Raw genomic sequence first — 12,913 nt, 5'->3', positions numbered from 1 at the left:
AGCTTATATGTACTCAAAGTAATGGGATTCATGGTGAAATGTATGCATTACTATGTTTAGAGCTCATACCTGGTCGACTTCTTTGAAACAGTCACCAAAGCCATGGACGGGGGGAAGACGGTGCACACCCTACCTTGATCCAGCCAAAGACTTTCACACTATTCTCCACTTGGGCATAATAGATAAACTCTCCCAGCTAGGCATCAACCCATATGTTACCAGATGAGTAGCTAACTGGCTCACTGATAGAACCCACTCAGTCAAAGTAGGGAAAGCCACCTCTAGTAGTAGACCCATAACGAGTGGAGTACCCGAAGGACTGGTCTTGGGGCCTCTACTGTTTGGGATAAAAGCCAAAATCAGTGGTCTATGACTGACCAAGTTTGCAGATGACTGCAAGCTGGGCACTGTCTTAAATTCCCCTAGTGATGTGAACATCCTCCAGGAGGGCTTTACCCAAACTAATGACTGGTGCTAGAAGCATGGCCTCATACTGAATGCCAAGAAATGTATCATTATTCACCTTTGGAGAAAATGTCATCCCCAATAATTATTACATTAATAACAATGTACTAAGCATCCAATCAGTCGTGAGGGACTTGGGCACCCAGGTTGATAGCAACCTGACTTTTGACCACCAAGTTGCCTCCGTTGTATGAAAGGCTTTCTACATGGCTCACCTCATAAATAAGAGTATTTCATCCAGGAACAAGGAGGTCATAGCATCCCTGTACACCTCCCTTATCAGACCCATTATTGAGTACAATGCCCCCTTCGGCATGTACCTTGCCAAGCACATGCAGTAGTTGGAGAGACCACAGAGGTTCCTGACCAGGAAAATCCAGGGTCTCAAACACCAATCCTATACAGATAGGCTAAAATTCCTGTCCCTCTACTCAGTCTCATACAGACTGCTCAGAGGTGAACTGTGCCTGGCATACAAAGCCATTTCAGACCCAGCCTTGATGGAGTTGCTGCATATCCATAAGACAAACTCCACTTGCACAATCTGCACGCAAGGCCTTCACCTGGTCTGTGACATTAATAGAACTTGTTGGCAGGATAGATTTGTGTCCCAAAGAGTCCTCCATCTGTGGAATAGACTCCCTCTCCATTTCAAGCAGAGTACCTCTCTAGCCCATTTTAAGAGGAACCTGGACAACTGGATGGGAAACAGAAAATATACCCCCAGGATCCCACCTGTGTCCCTGCTGGACAGGGGAAACAGGTGCTGACTTTGAGGGGAACAGGGGCAAAATTCTTGGCTAGGCTTATAAGGGCCTCTGGGCCAATAGCCTAGTATCATCCTATGAACCTATGAACCTAATACATTTCAAGGGAACACAGAGACCCTGGTGCTTTTAATGTTTTGTTTAATTAAGTAAAGGCAATACACAATGGAAGAGGCTAAGAAATATGGTCAACAGAGGCCTGTCAGGTGATCATTGGTCATTGTCTTTTATACGTCAGTCCTCATGCTTAATTTATCTGACTGACTAAAGTATGAGTAGTCAAACTTTTCATTGTGAGGGGCCACTTGTTTTAATACTTAATTCTTTGGGGGCAGCATATCAATTATTATTTTTTTTTCCAGCAAAGCTTTATTTATTTTTTTATTTCATTTGACATTTGTTTACTGGGAAAGTCCAGCTGTGATAATAACCCATTTTCAATGCAGGCTCCACAATGACATAATATGGTTACAATTAAATAAAGTTATTACAAAGCCTAATACAGAAGAATGACATATAAACTAAGTAAAAAAAATCAGCTTTGGTCCGTGTAGTGCCTACACTAAGTGTACACTGTCCTGAGTGAATAGAAAACACAGATATAATTCACACATTCTTCTTCCTAATTTCAGTTTTCCTACTGATATTCTTGCAACTTTAAATACTGACAGGGATTCATAAAGTTTACCACAAAGTGTAGACTACAGGTACACTTAGTATACCCTTTCTGGGTGACTAGGAAGCACAGACAATGTGATAAGAATGTTCTTGAATACATATTGTGCACACTTAGTGTAGGCTTTATTGAATCTGGCCCATACATACATAGTTAAATAATACTTAAATTAATAATTCACTCTCATGGAAGTCCACTCACTGGGAGTGTGAACAATTTAGGCTGCTAAAATAAAACTAAAGGAACAAGAATCTCCAGTGTTAAAGCTGTGCTATTGAAACAAAAATGTCAAACCAACAAAACATTGCACGGCACCATGGCACTTCCAGATAAAAGCTTACTCCAAGAGGTTTCTTATTGATTTAAAACGTCTATTGCTAAAGCGTTAGCACTTTCGCGATTATCCAAATTGCTTCTTCAGACCATATAAAGTTAAAATTTTAAAATGCACTTGTATATCATTTCAAACAACAAACTTAACACCAATTAAAAAAAATCAATTAAATCAATTAAAATCCATAGCAACTAATAACAGCAAACGCTCTAAAGGAGTGTGCGTAAGGGCAAGAGGACAGGATTGCAATACCTAAAAAACAAACATAAAATATATATTATTTCAACAATTTTCTTCCTTTCAAAGTGGAACATATTTGTTTAAACCAAAGCCCCTATGTGCTGACAATGGTTGGATTCATCTTAACTCTTTACTTTCTGTATTATTAACCATATCTCATTTTCTCATATTTTCTTTTGCTTCATCCACAGCAAGGAACTTAAACCAATGGCTCTCCCCTTTTTGCAGAATGTGTTTAGCAAGGGCACTGAGACTGTGTCCTTTACAGGCACAGTAGTAGTAATCCCTGTGTCTATTGGTTTTCCCTATATAGATAAACATAATAAGTTATTTAATCTGACTAAAAATGAAGAACTAGCCCTAGAAGGGTTACAGAACAATGATGATATAGTATTAAGACCCGCTGATAAGGGTCAAGCTATTGCTATGGATAACTTGTATTACTTCAGTTCTATTGATTTATTTAATTGTTATTAAGTTTGCTGTTTGAAATGATATATAAGTGCATTTTAAAATGTTAGTTTTATATGGTCTGAAGAAGAGATTTGGATAATTGTGACAGCTCTAACTTTTTAGCAATAAACGTTTTAAATCACTAAGAAACCTCTTGGAGTAAGCTTTTATCTGGAAGTGCCATGGTGCTGTGCACTGTTTTGCTAAAATAAAAGGTGAAGACATGAAAGTGATTACACTTCTATGAATGCATAGGTATAATTAAAATATTGAATAACAATTTCTTAATAAAAATACTGCCAGACAAATAAAGAACATGAAAGATAACTAAAGTGGTACAGAGGAAATGCATTTCTTACTTGTTTACCAATAACTGTCTGATATATTGACGGAAGCCATCTGGTCGTTCAATTATCTTGTGGTATGATGGTACTGATCTTCTATCTTTGCATGGCTGGCAATAACCATCCATCTTCCTTTGGTTACCAAACTGGTCATTCATCACTCAGTCAAAATCCAGCTGCCCTTTATAGGACTGCAACTAAACATTTCACTAACATATCATCACCACTTGTCATCTGTCCTTGTCTGTTCAACATGCCATCTCCCACAACCACATCAACTTCTCAGGGATGCTGTTAGGCAGGTTGACATGACTGCCATTTGTCCTTTCTGTAGTTACATCATGCTGTCCACTTTAAAGCTTATAGCTGACTTCTCATTACATACCTCATCTGCTTGTTCTTTTTTTCCAGACATTAGGTTTCAGTTGATCCAGATGTGATTTAGAAGCAACATTGCTAGCAGTGCAAAAATTAATTTCAGTTCTCCCAGTATGAAAAAAGAAACTGAGATATAAGAGCCAGTGATATTGTCAGCTTGAGTAAAGTTCAGTTAATGGGTAGTAAATAAACTGCCTGGATGCCAGCAAAGAAGAACTTTAAAGAATCCCAAAGAAAATCATCCAGAAAAAGTGGAAAGAAAACACTGTCTGAGAAGAATCCTGTAGTTCTTCAGCAAAACACTGTTCAAGCTTGAGCTATGATGCATGAGATGGCATCCAGTAATTTAGAGGAAAAATAAATCATATCTACTCAGAGATGTTTAAAATAAATGAAACATTGAACTCAAATAATAAAATGCTCAAAAAGAAATAGAAGCAGCTTTAACTAGCTATTCAGAAGAACTGATAAAACTGCAGAAATCAGTCACTGAAATGAAAAAGACCGGCTTAGTATGAGACTTCTCAAGAAGAGCCGTTTCAAAAAATAGTGGTTAGAACACAGAGCATGAAGAAAAAAAACTGAGATTTTCTGCTGTACCAGAGAAACTGGAAGAAACAGACTGTATCAAATTTATGAAAGGAGTAATAAGCAACTAGACACGTATTCCACAGCAGGCTTTTTCAAATGAAAGGGCACATTGAGCATACGCTACAAACCAGGCCATGAGAAAGCATCCTAGACCTGTATTAGTAAAGATGCAATCATACCAGCAGAAAGAGTTGATCCTGACAACACTGTGGAAGAAGGAAAAAGTATAACAAATTGGAGACAGTAGAGAGTTTGTGGAAAATAATTATTCACTGTACATCAGGCAGAAGAGAAGCAAATTTATCATAGTAAACTGGGAATTTGATGGGCAGGTGTGAGATTCAAGCTGCTGTATCCAGTTATCATCAAAATAATTTTCCTGGAGGATCAAAGACATTTTTGGATGCAGAAGAAGCTATGGAGGAAATAAAAAAAATATCCAACAAAAAAATAAACCAGCAAACAGAAGAGGACTCTGCTTCTCATTATTAACAACAAAGCTCGTAGAAAGACTTTGCCATTACAAACTTGTCCAGTGTTCCAAAGGAAAATGCTTAAGGGACAGAACAAAGCACATGAGTTGACTAGAAGAATTGGGATTACCTTGGACTTGAGCTTGGACTTGCCTGGTATTGTGAGATGGATTGTTCTTAGCGTTTATATAAACTATTTCAAGACATAAGCTGCATGTTATATATAGTAAAGCAGTTTTGTGAAGTGTGTAAATGTGGGGAAGTCTTTTCATGGCTGTTGTATATGTTCAAGATGTAAACAAGTACTCTTTTAGTTGGAAGAATATATGCTTTATGGTATAAGAAAAGTAGGAAGGATTGACAAAAGCAAGTTTACTGTGAATATATTGTGATCTTCAGCTGCTTAGTTAGGAGTGAGGTGTAAACATGCATTGATTATATTATTTCTAGAATTAAGATATTTTGTCTTATTTTTACAAGGGTAAATGTCTAGATTAATATTCTTGGCTTAAGCTGCAAATAAGTGTCTTTAAGCATTTAGGCCTGAAAAATAATACAAAATTATGAAAGTCATGAAAAATGCTAAGCTTCTTACATTTGCAAAGATATCAGCTTATTTTTCCATTAGCAAATGTTCAGTGGGAGTCAAGACGTCTGCATCTGAAGGCAGTTGTACAGTCTGTTCTGAACAAAATTGGCAAAGATTTATTGCTGACTACTTTTACATGGAGACAAGCTATCTGCCAGTGCAAGCGGTCAATTTTGTGAGTTCTAAACATTCTTTGCTTTATAAAATTTAAATGTACATTGGCAAGCAGTCCCATGAAAAATAAAGTTTGAAATTATGGAAAGTGAGTAAGAAATTGTAGCCTCCCTAGCAGCCTTAATGCTTCAAGGTATTTAATTGAACAGTGCACACTTTAGTTTTAATAAAAGCTAGCCAGTGCACTTTTTCTTAGCACTAAAAGTTAATGTTTTCTGAAAGCATGTAACAGTATGTAAGCTGTTTTTACATCTGGGAGGGGAATAGAGATAAGAAAAGAACAGGCAGCAATCAGTATAGGTGTGAACATAGGCTGTAACATTTGCTGTAGCATGAGTAATCTTAATTGTATGTTAGGGAATGCATGTGAGTTCAGCTGACTATTTGGGGCAATTGTTCCTACCTGGAGGATTAAACTTTGTTTTTTTTTGAAGATGTGCATAGCTCTGTGTATTGTTCTCTGTTAATAGGGGATGGGGTGTTCTGAAAACATATTTAATTTATTTATTTATTTATTTATTTTAAGGTTTGTCATTCAATCAAAAAGTCTTGAAAAATGTGATATAGGTTCAAACAAATAGAGATGACAAGAAATAACTGTATAAATGAACAGCCTGTCAAACATTAGTGTGTGCATGTAACATAAAAGTTGGAAATACCCATAAAAAACGGTTGTGTATCATATGCAAGGGCATTAGCTTTCGATCATAATGGCTTTGCATTCATATTATCCCGGGATGTAAATGGACTTATAGGTATAGCTAAAAAGGAAATACTATTGAACTATGTTAAGAAATGCAGTGTAAATGTAATTCTGTAGTAGGCACATTTGGAAATAAATAACCATGCAAATTTGACAAAGAAAGGACTTCAGAATGGATATTCAGCAGAATATCATGGTGAAGGACAAAATGAGCTAATTGCTATATGGGCTCCAATAGTGATAGAAGAGACAAAAAGGACAAAAATGGCAGATTTGTGGTAGTAAGGAGCTTATTGGCAAGGGAGGAGGATTATGCTGGCATGTATTTGTATTACAACAAAAATGCTATTATAGAGCTTAAGAAAATTTTGGGAGCAATAATAAGCATTCAGCAGAGAATACTGATATAAGTGGGGACTGTGATTTGCAATACTGAGGATGTATCATGGGGATTTTGAAGGGAAAATATTATCAAGGGGAGCTAGAAAGGAAATTATAGCAACAGATGATATGAATTCAGTAGTAGGAACTCGGACAGAATTTATGTATTATTCCCCAAGGTACAATAACTGGGCCAGGCCAATTAGAAATAATATTTCACAGGAACATGTGCACTTAATTGGAAGCTTTAACACACATCCAATAGGCATTTCAGATCACACAGTGAAAATAAAGAAATAAAGAAAATGCAGGGTAATAAAGTAAAAATGAGACACTGGCACTTTCCTACTTACCTGCTAAAAAGTTAGGAATTTAAGGAATGGGTAGTGGAAATTATTCAAGAGTTATTAAGGAGCATAGAAATATCTTCAGAATATATAGGTAGTGAGTGGGATAAAATTAAAATAAAGTTTATAAATACGGTAGAAGATAAAAGAAATATGGTTAAGAAAAAATAGAAATAACTTAGAAGGTCTGACAAATTTTAAAGTATCGCAGAATGCAGAGAATCTTACAGAACAAGATGAGGAGCAAATGCAGAGTGCCAAAGAGAAAATAAGGGAGTATCTAGATAATATGCATGAGTTTAGAAAGGCTGCTGTTTAGCAACTATTTTTTATAATGACTCCAGAACACAAAAACTTTAAGTACAATGACTTAGGCAACAGAAAGTAGAAAAGGTTGTCACCAAACACAGGGAGTCAATGACAAGAAAAATAACTAGAGATCATTTGCGGATATTAGAGATATTCCAGAAACGTTATGAAAATTTGTATAAAACAGAGAAATGTGGAGATAAAAAAACTCAGCATAGATGGAAATGTTTCTAGAAGGCTTAGTTATACCTAGGTTAGCGGTAAATGAGGGTCAGCAACTAACAATTCAGATAGGAGGAGGTGATATAAAAATTCTGATGCATAATCAATATTCAGGAAAGTTTCCAGGAACAGAAAGTATACCTGTGGAAGATTGAAAGTTAGGAGGGAAGAAAGTGATACAGATCTGGAAGGTTTTGTTTAACAGTATTTTAAAATGAGTGGAAGCTGTGATGGCTGTGTTACTTAAAGATGGTAATTACTCAGTAAATCTAGCTTCATATAGACTTATTTCAATTTTAAACCATGATTATAAAGTGCTTATGTTTATACTACCTACAAGAATGGAAAAGGTGTTGCCAAAACTGATCAATATGGCTTTGTGATGGGGATGCAAACATTTGACAGCATTAACAGAGCAGTTATGATCCAGAGGGAAGTAGAATGTAAGAAAATGATACTGTTGTTGTGTCTTGATGCAGAGAAAGCATTTGACAGAGTAAACTGGGATTTTATGATTAGGGCAATGGAAGCATTTACATTCCCTGATACAATAATAAGGTTAATTAGGAGGATCTATGACTCATCAGAGGCAAGCATTAAAGCTGGAGGGTTCCTCTCTGATAAGTTGCACTTGAACAGAGGACCAGGCAGGGGTGTCCTCTTTCTCCTTTTTATGTGCATTGTATTTAAAGCTATTGGCAAAGAAAATAAGGGACTCAGAAATGCAAGGATATAATTGGTATGGTAATCAAGAAAATTTGGATTTATTTGCAGATGATACTAGTCTGTACCTGATAAATCCTGAAAAGGACATATCAATGATGTGGAATATTTTAAGACAGTTTCAAGTCTTTTCAGGGTATAAAATTAATGAAGATAAAATAAAGGCTATAGCTGCAAATTATGTACACACACACACTATTGGTTTAGCAATACCTATATTTATAGGAACACAATACGATGAGGGATTTGAGTATGGATTTAAAAGGCTTCAGTTATGACAGCTAAAGATATGTGGGAAGAGACTAAACAAAAGAAAACACAAACCTGAAATACAAACAGTGAAAATATTTTTAGTCCCTTTAGTTTTATACATGGGGCAGGGATATTTATCAACCAGCAGAGAGGTTGTGGACAATAATTAATAAAGAGTATAGAACTTCCTGGTTTGAAGGGATATTTTAGAGCTAAGTTAAGGTGCATATACATAACACAAACAAAAGGTTATAATTCGAAATGGAAAAGGAATGAAGATGAAGTAAAGCAGGGGAGTTTAAGAAATAGAGACAGAGTTGGATCTGGGATCCACATCCTTAAGAAGAAGAAGAATCATGGAAAATATTATATTCAAAAAGTAGCACAAAGTATTCTAAGAACTAAACTAACACAAGAATGGAGAAATACCAATAGGGATGACTGCAAGTAGGGGTACAGAAATTAGGTAAGAGGGTGCTGGAATTTACTGGATAAAACTGGGAAAGGAACCAAGATAATAACCAGAGCGGTAAAGATAACAGAGTGGGATGAGGCCAAGAAGACATCTGGACTGTATGCTAGATATTGCATTACTTACAAGGGATTGATATCATATTACAGACAAAAAGAAAAGGATAGGGGAATCTTAAGTGAAATTCCTGCTCTGACAGAATTTTTAGATGAATCTAGAACAGAAACTGCTGTTTAAGAAGGGATAATTCGTAGGGCATATAGAATATTGCATGATGACGATAAGAATCAATCAAAGGAGATTAAAAAAGATTAGGAAGAACAAATGGAAAACAATGGAATGACATATGTATGGCTTTCAACAAGTATGCAACAAAGTCCAAATGTTTGCCTGGAAGTGTTTGCACATGTATTTTTATACTCCAAGCAGACTTCAAAGAAATTTTCCTCAGGTAGATAGTAAATGTTGTAGGTATGATGAGAAAGAAAGAGGTAACTAGGAACATCTGTTTTGGGAGTGTAATGAGTCGACGGATTTTAAAAAGTCCCTAGAGGGTACTATGTCAGAAATATTGGGCGAGCAAATGGCTGTAATTAAAGAAATTATTCTTCTCAGCTGGGGCACAGGATCTGAATTGCTTAGTCATTTTAAGGCCTTATTAATTTTAATTCTTTTGGCTGCCAAAAATATTAGACAATGGAAATCAAAGTCTAAGCCAACTGTATTGAAGTATTGAATATTATAAAAGAGATAAAAGAACTAAAAAAGGGATCTTTAGAAAATAGAAGGCACAACTTAAATAAAAATAGATGGAAATTGTGGGAACAATACATGTAGAATAATGTTCAGGAAGAAAAGAAGTGAGATTTAAGGGAAGGTAGGAATTCAGCAATCAGTGTAATGTTGGACTGATGACATTTACAAAGAAAAGATATGTGATATATAATGTATATAAGTGGAAAAAAAGTTAATATGGTTTGTTTTCTTTTTCCTTAATATATTATTGTCTATTTAAAAAAAGTATTGCTAGCACTATAATAGGGCCTATGGCTAGCACTGTTAAAGTGGTTCTGTCACATTTTACATACAAAAGAAAATTTTTCTGTTGTACAGAACATTTTTTTGTAAATCTTGTCCCTAACAGCAACAGTCTTTTCACCGACTATTTCTTGTAACCTTTGCCCTCGCACTTAAAACAAAGGTCTTCATTTTCATGCTACATCAGCTCATTTACTTTAGTATTCACTGGTCTGTTGTGCAAATTCTTCTTATCACTCTGCTAAGCATCAAACTGCTCATTAGAATCTGCTGATTCATCTTTTTCTGGTCTGAGAAAAAGTCTCTAGTGGCCTCTTTGCAAAAAGCATTGTATTGTCACTCTTCTGTTTGGTGCTTTCACTTTCAAGTTATTTGAATTTGATCTCACCAAACTCTTTGCAGTGAACGTGTAGCTAACATTTCAGTTGATCAGCAACGTCAGTTTTATAATCTCACATGTTGGTGTCATCTAACATTGATTTAGACTACTTACATTATTACACTCAAGTTCCAAATCACTGTATCTTGTATTTGCTTAAAAAATATCATCTGTTGTTGTGCCTTTCATGCTATCAAGATTCACTAATATTTACATATAAAAATATCACAGTACCACAGATGGATAAATATCAACAAATCAGCTGACTTTGAGATATCATTCCTTTCATCCTGGCATTAAAAAACAACTGAAAAGTTTTGTTCTGTCCTTTAGTTGTTCCATTTTTCCCAGGTCTTCTTTTCATAAAGTCATACCTCTCAACTGTCCAGATTTTTGCAGAATATCCATATTTTTGACTCATATATGTTGGTCTGTTCCTCATAAAATTTGTGGTTGACTGGTAAGTCTTTGAGGACTGAAATCACTAAATGGTGTATCTTTCGGCTTTTCCTGGTTAGGGGTCACCACAGCGGAACTCCGGTTCGCTAATGATTGGCAGTAGATTTTTACGTACCGACTTGCCTGGCCTGACGCACAACCTTCAATGAAGGTACGCCCATTCACGCATGTCTCCACACAGAAGACGCTTTAACTGAGAATCGAACAGGACAATGTCTTACTATGAGGCGACAACGCTACCGCAGCACCACCACCGCAGCTTGCTGAAATCACTAAATAATGACAGATATTTGAGTTTCAGACTTCTTACCTTCAGAAAATGAATACTAATATTAAATATATTATTATAGCTACTGCCAAAGTTTATAAGAGCACTTTTTAAAATCTGTCCTTATTTTTAGGCCTTTGTACCCCCAGTATTTCTGGCTTTGTCCAGTTTTCTTGTACTAAGAGGTTGAGAGTTATGTTTCCATATTCTTACTGCCCCAGATGAAAGACTGGTACTGTATGTACAAATTACTTATCTTCCTAGCTCAGATTTCAGAAACATCACCTACTGTGCAGATTTTTACAAACTCAGGATCTACTTTTTGCAGTCACCTCAGCCACTTTGTAACTTGCATGCTTTCCTGCATTGTTTCAAGCACGTGGTTTACAGACTATGCTTTGCTAGTCACACAAAGAGAGCTTTGTTTTTTTTCAACTCTCACCAGAACAGAAATATAGCTGTATTTATCCTTGTGTTTTGATTTGTAATGAAATTTTATATTACACTCTTTTAAAAAAGATCAACCCATTGCTTACAACCTGACAAGTGAAAAAACGGATAATCTTGGACGTAAAACTCAGCAAAGAGGTAATTTACTGTATATCTCTCATTAAATCTGTGCCTTCAGAGTATCTGCTTACACTGAAAATTATAGCTCAGAAAATATGGCTTAATTATTATTCAGTCATAGTGGATGACGGTGATGCTAATTAAAGGCCTCATTTTACCAGTGTTCCTATTTTCTTCTTGCCTTCCTATGTCTCATAACAATACTGCCGCTACTTTCAGCAGTCATGACCTGGAAAATGCACTACCTACTTACTGTTTTTGGGTGATTTTTGGGGTTGCACACTGGCTGTCAATGTCTGCCTTTAGAATTGATGTTACAGTCTGTGTCATTGATTAAATTAAATTGTGTGATTGATTAAATGTTCAGCTGCTATTCTGGAACTAAACTTATTCTTTATGAGGTTAATAAGAGAGGGAGAGAGTGAATGTTTATTCATTTATGCATTTACTTGCAAAGGATGTCATCAAGCAGGCTGTAAATTCCCTTACTTACAGAAAGAGTTAAGGGAGAAGTGCAAAATAAAATGCTCTCAAGACCTGTAAGATTGGAGTGAAAGCATCTCCAAGACATCATAGTCTTACATTTAAAACCTTCTATCTGCACAGTTTCAGAAAAGTCTTCAATGAAGACTGCATTCTGGAAAAGTCATATTTCCATCAACGTTAAGTCAGGGAATCTTGATGCAAATGAATCCTAAAGCAATGTAATACCTTCCAAAAATGTTTGTTTTGGCCAGGTTTCTTCACAACCTATCTCAATAACTGTACTACATAGGTTCATAGGTTGGTACTAGGCTATTGGCCCTAGGGCCTATACAAGCCTAGCCATTACAATTCCCTGGCTATTTCTTCCCACAATATTTACTTCTCTGGACTCCTTTCTAGCAGGACGTCTGACATGATCGCAGGGGTAAATTTCCTATCCCCCATCCAGTCGTCAAGGTTCTTTTTGAAGATGGCCAAGGAGGCACTCTGCTTGGCATGTATGGGCAGTCTATTCCAGAGTATGGAGAGTCTCTGGGTCAGGAACCTATCCCTCCAGCATGTTTTGTTCATTGTGATGACAAGGTTTAGGTCCCTGGAACGTGTGGCTCTAATGGATTGGGATTTCTTTAAGTGTAGCATGTCCAACAGCTCTGGGTTTGACATGACCTTGTATGTTAAGCAGAGATCGCCTCTGAGTAGACGATATGTGACAGAGTATAGCTGGAGTATTTTTAGTTGGTCAGCAGAGGGCATCTGCTTTAGGATTGCGATTCTTTTAGAGAGGTGTTTCTGTGGCCTTTCCAGTTGTTGCAGATGTCTT

The sequence above is a fragment of the Protopterus annectens genome, chromosome 13.part0 (assembly GCF_019279795.1).
Source record: "Protopterus annectens isolate FY-2018-M chromosome 13.part0, PAN1.0, whole genome shotgun sequence".
Taxonomy (NCBI): domain Eukaryota; kingdom Metazoa; phylum Chordata; order Ceratodontiformes; family Protopteridae; genus Protopterus; species Protopterus annectens.
The sequence above is the reverse complement of the archived record's forward strand: the minus strand, read 5'-3'. Positions refer to the sequence as shown.